The 8294-nt window shown below is 40.7% G+C and overlaps 1 pseudogene; it reads right to left on the bottom strand.

Moving 5' to 3' along the window:
* Window positions 1-3444: 3444 nt before the first annotated feature.
* Window positions 3445-3604, bottom strand: LOC116557614 (annotated as a pseudogene).
* Window positions 3605-8294: the final 4690 nt, after the last annotated feature.

The following is an 8294-nucleotide window of genomic DNA, read 5'->3' as shown; positions in this document are numbered from 1 at the left end:
AAAAAAAAAAAAAAAAAAAAAAAAAAGGATGTCAAAGTCCAGGAATCAATAAAGTCCCAAACAAACAAACAAAAAACAAACAAACAGAAGTCCCAAACAGCAGCCAGACAGGGCTTTAAAAGCTTTTTCTGAACTGCCCTGCCATATAATCTACAAAGCAGCATGGAAATTAGGACCACCCAATTCCTGGAGCATTTGGGCTGCAAGCAAAACCCACTCAGATACCAAGAAGAATAAGTGAATCTGTTATGCATGTACTGATCTAATAGTTTCTTTTTATCATTTTGTCTTCAGTTTTACTGAGGTCTCTTAGGAAGATCTCTGACATCAGTAAGGGAGCCCGGTACTCTGACTGGCAGGGAAAAAAACGGCAACCTCACCGAATCCTCCTGAAATCTACAATCTGGGTAGAAGAAACTATGGGGGAACAAACCTTGGAAAAAAGAGGCTGTTATTGAATTTAGACTTCTACTTTAGTTCATATACTGTTCAAGTTAACAATTTCCTAGTATCCTCCAGAATATTTATAAGACAGAACTTGCTAAAAAGAGTACTCAAAAAATAGTAGGTATAGAGAACAATAGAGAGCAAAAAAGCAGCCCCTCTAAGTACTCCCTCTCTACCCAGAAAGGCTCCTTTAGGGGTTAACTTCAGCTCTGTCAGGAGAGTGAGCCCTTGGGGTATGGGGTGACCTCATTAGTAGCTTCACAAAAATCCAGTCATCTGAGGAGAAACCTGAAATTCTTTACTGTTCTGGTAGTGTGTGGAGGGCACAGCAGGCTCCTGCTACTTCTAGACTAAAGAATGTTCCCATCCTTCCTGGCAGTGGCTGCCCAGCCCTGGGCTTCGACTCCCTCCTTCTGGGAAATGACAAATATTTAGCAACTTGGCCACATTTTTCATTGGCTGAGAAGGAAAAATCCCAGGGCTTTGCTGCTCACATAGATGCAAAAGAGCATGCCTCTTGCTGTCTAGGAGCTTGTGCTCCACAGTGACAGCTTAAACACAGCCAGTGCAGAGCTGTAGATGCACACACAGAGGCCACGATCTGGTTTCTAACCCTAATTCATTCTGTCCACTGTGTGACCAGAGACTACTCCGAACCTGGCACTACTCTGAACCTCAGTTTCTTTGTTTGTAAAAATGGGGTAATAGGCTGGACGTGGTGTCTCATGCCTGTAATCCCAGCACTTTGGGAGGCTGAGATGGGCAGATCACCTGAGGTCAGGAGTTCGAGACAAGCCTGGCCAACATGGCAAAACCTCGTCTCTACTAAATATACAAAAATAGCCAGGTGTGGTGGTATGGGCCTGTAATCCCAACTACTAGGGAGGCTGAGGCAGGAGAATCACTTGAACCCAGGAGGTGAAAGTTGCAGTGAGCCGAGATGGCGCAACTGCACTCTAGCCTGGGCAACAGAGCAAGGCTCTGTCTCAAAAAAAGGAGGTGGGGAGCAGGTAATAATAGTGCTTGTGTTGGCTACCTCAAAGGTTTGTTATGAGATTCAAGTAAGATTGTAATTGTTCAAGTAATGTGAAAACTGTGCAAATGCAAGTATGATTTGTGTTTTTTAACTTGACAAACTAAAATTAATAACTGGTTAAAATATTTTTTTAAATATCTTTCACCCGGGTTCAAGGAGTTTAAAGTGGAGATGATATTTGAGAAGGGCAAGTTTGAGCAGCACCCACATCTGTTTCCTGTAAGATTTGCTCATTAGCTTCAATTGCTGCCAACCACGGCTCAACGTGAGAGTCTGTGTTCCTGATCTCAGCCATTACACAAAAATCAGTGTCTGATGTGTGCATACTGTTTTTAAAGCCCTGAACCTCCATGATCTCACCTGATCCCAGTTCTCAGTCTCTTAGACTTTCAAAAGGATGCTGTGAACACTACGGAGGGTATTTTTTAAAGTAAGGGTTTTCATCCCAGAAAGCAGATTAAAACTAACACACATCACTATTTAGGTTGAATAATTTGAGTAAATTACAGAAAATATAACACTAAGAATGACATAAATATGTAGGACTGGGTCCTACCCCAGAAGTTGCTGATCCAGGGCCCCAACCCTCTAAGGCGACATGGACTGCTTTGTGGCTTTTGCTGGCCTCCTCGCTGCCTTCCACCTCTCTGTCGTCCCACTCCCTTTCTCCTTCCCACCTTCCTTGCTCCAGTTGTTGTTTAATTTCCACTGAAGAATCATCATGGCATTGTGGAAGGAGAACTGGACTACAAATCAGACTCACCTGCGTGGCTGATCTGTTCATGTGTCTATAATCAATATTGACTAAATGACTAGCAGGCCCCAAGGCATGTGCCAAGTACCTTGCATAAATTGCCTTGTTTAGGTGAGATCAATACCATTGCCATTTTTCAGGTAAGAAAATGGGCTCAGGGAAATTAGTGCATATATCCAGGAAGTATGGGAGCCCAGGATCGAGATTCCAGAGCCTCCTTCTCTGGCACCATGCTGCCTGGAAGAATTAATAATGGGACTCCTGAAAGTTTAACTGCAAGTGATCTAGGATAAAGCATGTCATCAATAATAAATAAAAAGTTGATTTAAATTCCCTTCCTTTATTAAAGGGGAACAATAAGGCCATCTGTCCTATCTACCTCAAAAAACTGTCCTGAAGATCAAATGTTAAAGAGGCTGTCTAGGGATTTTCTAAGCTGTAAAGTGCAGTACAGAAGCTTCCTAGCATTTCTTCCCCATGTCTTCCACCCAGCAGGAGCAAATGTACCACTGGCGGCTGAGCAGGTTACTTGATTCTGCCCCAAAGTGAGACTGACTTTGAAAGCAATGACTCTAGTAACTGCCAGGAAAGAGAATCAAAAGAAAGTGAGCCTGAGACTTTTCTCCCTTGATAAGACTCTGGGACCCGGACTTGCATCCTAGGTGAAAGGAAGTGTGTCGGGGAAAGCAGTTCCAAGAGGTAATGCCACACCCACAGGGGCCCCACACTTGACCAGCACAGTGCATTCTCATCAGTATTGCCTGTCACTAACCTAAGCTTGAGAAGGCTCTCGTGTCTGTTTGGATTAACTCTGCACAGGGACACATGTTGCAGGTGCTATGAATGTTGAGGGTTAAGGCACAGGTGGTGTCACTGCTTCACCATCGACACACCAGTGTTTATTATTTTTTTTAATCTTTGTTTTTCATTTGTTTATAATTTCAACTTTAATTTTAGATTCAAGACGTATATGTGCAAGTTTGTTACCTGGGCATATTGCATGATGCTGCAGTTTGGGGTACAATTGAGGCAGTCACACAGGTAGTAGGCATTGTACCCAACAGGTAGTTTTTCAACCCTTTCCCCTGACTTTGCCTCCCTTCTCAAGTAGTCCCCAGTGTATATGTTGCTATCTTTATGTACATATCTACCCAATGTCTAGTTCCCACTTATCAGTAAGAACGTGAGATACTTGGTTTTCTATTCCTGTATTAATTCACTTAGGATAATGGCCTCCAGTTAAATCCATATTGCTGCAAAGGGCATGATTTCATTCTTTTTTGTGACTGCACACACCAATCTTTAATCAGCAATAATCACGCCTCGGCTAAACCTCATCGGCTATGATACTGCCACTGCTCAAAGCTCGCACCAATCTTTAAAATCACAAAAGTTTTATTTTCACATTGGTCAGTCTTTTCAATTCAGCTAAAATTTACCCCAAAATGTTAATCTCAAATTAAAAGCATCGCTGGTAAAGGATCATAAGTATCCTGATATTTTAGAAATTGGCAAGAGAGTGGTTGCAAAAGGGCTAGGGAGGTGAAAGAGAGAGATTGGATAAATAATAATCTGACATAAATCCAGAATCTCTTTCCTGCACAGCACTGCCCAGATCCCAATAACTCAATAATGGCTAACACAATACACCCAATAGCTAGTTGCCCTCCCGGGAGGGAATATTTCTACTCATAGAACAGTGGTTTTCAAAGCGTGACCCTTTGATTAGCAGCATCCACAGCATCTGGGAACTGGTCAGAAATGCAACCCTCAAGACCAGGTGTGGTAGCTTACACTTGTAATCCCAACACTTTGGGAGGCTGAGGTGGGAGGATTGCTTGAACCCAAAAGTTCGGGATCAGCCTGGGCAACATAGTGAGACCTTGTCTCTACCAAAAAAAAAAAAAAAAAAAAATTATCTGGGTATAATGGCTTGCACTTGCAGTCCCAGCTACTCAGGAGGTTGAGGTGAGAGGATCGTTTGAGCCCAGGAGGTTGAGGCTGCAGTGAGCTGTGGCTGTGTCACTGCACTCCAGCCTGGATAACAGAGTGAGCCCCTGTCCCAAAAAATAAATAAAAAAGAAGAAATGCAACTCTCAGTTTGCCTGTCAGACTTACCAGAAACTCGAGAGGAGGGTCCCAGGATTGTGTGTTTTAGCAGGCTTCTGGGTGACTGTGATACACACTTTGCTGATAACAGAATCACCTGGGAAATTTGGATAAACTACCAAGACTCTAGTCCTATCTCATGGCAACAAGCCTGAGCTGCTGGAATGATCTCTCCAGGTGATTTTGATAAACACCAATGTTTGAAATTCACTGATCCTAGTGTCTCAGAGGACCCAGCTAGAGGCAAATAATGGTAAAGTCATCAAGAGTCACAGAAGACGTAGATGGAAACCAAGAAGCAAAAGTCAGCAAGACAATGCTCTAAGACTGCTATTTGATGAATAGTGGCAACACTTCAAAATCAGCATTTGACGCACCTTTTTCAAAATATTAAAGGAGCAAGACAAAAAAAGCAACTTAAAAGAGCCTCAATAATTTTAAAACACAGATTGTTAACCAAAAAAAAAAAAAAAAAAAAAAAAAAAAAACCACTTTAATCAATAACGTCAAGATCTCTCTGCAGCCAGAGGAATTTCTAACAAAAGCTAGGAGCCTCTCATAATCAACTTCAGATTATTAGGCAATAGAAGAATAGCTGTTAACTGTTTCTAAATTAGTGTTTTATTTCATTATTTGTTTATTCTGAGGTAACTTCTCATTGAAAATGTGCTAAACTGCTTCCTCTTTCCCTCTAGTGAGGTCTGAAAACAAAGCTTTGAAAACAGACAAACATACAAAACATCCACACCTGACATACGCCAGGTCCCCAAATGGGCTTTGGCACCTTATCTTATTTAATCTTCACAACGTGATGCCTAAGGAGTAGTGGAACATCCTTAGCATAACAAATCCCATAGGCTCAAAGCGGTTAAATTTCCGTGAGGAGAGACAGCTGACTCAGTACCCTGAGTTGTACTTTCCCATTAAAGTTCCCTGGCTTTAATTACCACCCCAGTAATACCCAAGGTGACTGTTTCTCTCTTAATACTCTGACACCTCCCTTCCAGGACTAAAATACTTTCCCTTGGTTCCTCTGACCATATCTGGAACAAGATAAAATTTTCAAAAGACACTGCTAATAATAACTAGGTTGAGTGCAGTGGCTCATGCCTATAATCCCAGTACTTTGGGAGACTGAGGCAAACAGATCACTTGAGCCCAGGCTTAGCAACATGGTGAAACCCTGTCTCTACAAAAAATATAAACAAAAAATTAGCTGGGTGTGTTGATGCATGTCTGTAGTCCCAGCTACTCAGGAGGCTGAAATAGGAGGATCGCTTGAGCCTGGGAGGTAGAGGTTGCAATGAGCTGAGATTGCAGTGAGCTAAGTTGGTGCCACAGCACTCCAGCCTGGGTGACAGACTGAGACCCTGTCTCAAAAATAAAATAAAATAAATTAATAATAAACTAAAGGGTTAACAAAAGAAGAATAAGCACACAGAATTTAAGATGAGCAGCATAGAGAAAAGGATAAGAAAATATAGTTTTAGAACCAGACGACCTGTGTTTAAAGTGTGTCATTTACTAGCTATGTGACTAGTTAATTAACCTCTCTATCCCTTAATGTCTTCATCTATAAAGTGATGATAAAAGCATCCATCCTGCAATCTCATAAAATAGCATCCAACAATACTGTTTATGTATATATACTTATACATACATATATAGATAGATATTCAGCTTAGCTTATAAAGTACACGTATTAGATTGCAGCATGGCTAGTTTACTCCCAGTTCTGTGCTATTCCACACAATATCTGGAGAAATTCAATCTAGCTCAGCAAAAGGCCACCTAGCTTCATTGCTAAAGACAACTCATTTCATTTTTACAGATGATAAAAATGAGCCTCATCTGCAATTCCAGCTATCTAAACCCACCACTCTTCAAAGACCTGAGCTTAAATATCACTCTTTCAAAAAAGATCAAAATATAGAAATCAAATAACCTTGCATAAGTATCCTAGGTGATATAAAACTCAGAATGTAATTTTTAATTGCATATATTTCTTATGAAATAAAATGGAAAGGATTGAAAAAATTCTTGTATAATCAAAAAGTTAAAGTTAGAAGTATTTCCAAGGTGTCATCAAATCCAGAACAGAAATTGATTCAATGAAAATTCCTAGAAACTGGTTTTCTGCCATTATAAATGTATGAATAAATTGCAATGTCCAAATCTTCTGCCCACACTAGTGAAAGCAGAAGAAAAACAGCCAGGTGCAGCACTTTTAGAGGCCAACATGGCAGATTGGTTCAATACCAGACTGGACAACTGGCAAAATCTTGTCTCTACAAAAAATATAAAAATTAACTGGGCATAGTGGCATGTACCTTCAGTCCCAGCTACTCAGGAGGCTGAAGTGGGAGAATTGCTTGAGCCTAGGAGGCTGACGCTGCAGTAAGATATGATTGCACCACTGCAGACAGTGCTCTGGATGACAGAGCAAGACCCTGTCTCAAAAAAAGCAAACAAAGGAAGGAATGAAGAAGGAAGAAGGAAGGAAGAAGGAAGGGAGGGAGGGAGGGAGGGGGAAAATGTGATAATATCCTTTAATGGTTACATATGTTTGTAATTGAACTGATACCCCTACACACACAAAAAAAAATTATATAAAAGAGTTTCACAAAGAAACCCATGTTTCATCCTATATTTGGTAGACCATGACAGATTTTATAAAAACTAAATATGCATCTACACATTTAAAAATATTAATTTTCCTTAATAATGGCTTACTCTTGGGCTATATTTATTACACACAACCATTTTTGCCTCCATAATGTCCTTTGAGCTTCATGGCACAGGAAATGGTGTAACTATATTTGTACTCTTTTTTTTTTTGAGACAGGGTCTAACTTTATCACCCAGCCTAGAGTGCAGTGACATGATCTCAGTTCACTGCAGCCTCAACTTCCTCAGCTTAAGCTATCTTACCACCTCAGCCCCCTGCGTAGCTGGGACTACAGGCATACACCACCATGCCCAGCCAACTTTTTGAATACTGGGGAGAGATGGAATTTTGCCATGTTGCCCAAGCTGGTCTTGAACTGTTGAGCTCAAGCAATCCACCCACCTTTGCCTCTCAGAGTTCTGGGATCACCACATCTGGCCAATCTGGCTGTACTCATTTTAAAAAAGCAGATTGTATAAGCTTAGAATGTAAGTAGCCTGCCCAAGGATACTGAGCTTAGGATAACCCAGGTGTCCTGACTCCTGATCTGATTCTCTTTCCATTAATGAGGTAATAATCCTTTAATGGTTACATATGTTTGTAATTAAACTTAATACCACAAAGGCGTGTCTTTTGGTGGAAGAAACCAACATGTTTTACAATGATAAATCTCCCTTTGAAAGGACAGTGTGTTAGTGTCTTCTTTTAACATTCTGAAAACTTTCAAGGGAATAAGAATATATGAATCCTCATCTCTCAGTAAAAGTGTAAGCCAGTCCGCCTCATTGTCCACTTAATCCACTGAATCTTTGAAAAGTCAACAGACTTTGAAAAGTCAAAAGTCTCTGTGAGCACCACAGACTTGCTTGGGAAGAAATGAGGATTCATACATGAGACCAAAAGGCCAGAGATGTACTTAGCAACATTTCCAGTGTACGAGATTTTTTAAAATCACATGTACCAACTAAGACATTTTCCTCCCAGTTGCACAAAACCGGCAGAAGAGCTCTGCCCTGATTAAATGGAATCTTTGAATATCTCAAACGAAAAATTTTAAAGTGAGTTAAGTTTCACTATTCCCTCAGCTGAAGATGTTCAAAGATCTGGTTCATGTGTAATACTGAATATTTACATAGCATTTTACAGTTTTCACAGCATTTCTACTTACATTGTGTGGTCAGATTTTCCAGCTCCCTAGTGAGATGGAATTATTATCATCCCTGTGTTACAGATGAAAAACCGGAGGCACAGGGGGAGTATGCTGCCCAAGATCACAATGA

Source organism: Sapajus apella, unplaced genomic scaffold, assembly GCF_009761245.1.
Source record: "Sapajus apella isolate SASKATOON/1434 unplaced genomic scaffold, GSC_monkey_1.0 scaffold19, whole genome shotgun sequence".
Taxonomy (NCBI): Eukaryota; Metazoa; Chordata; class Mammalia; order Primates; family Cebidae; genus Sapajus; species Sapajus apella.
The sequence above is the reverse complement of the archived record's forward strand: the minus strand, read 5'-3'. Positions and strand labels throughout refer to the sequence as shown.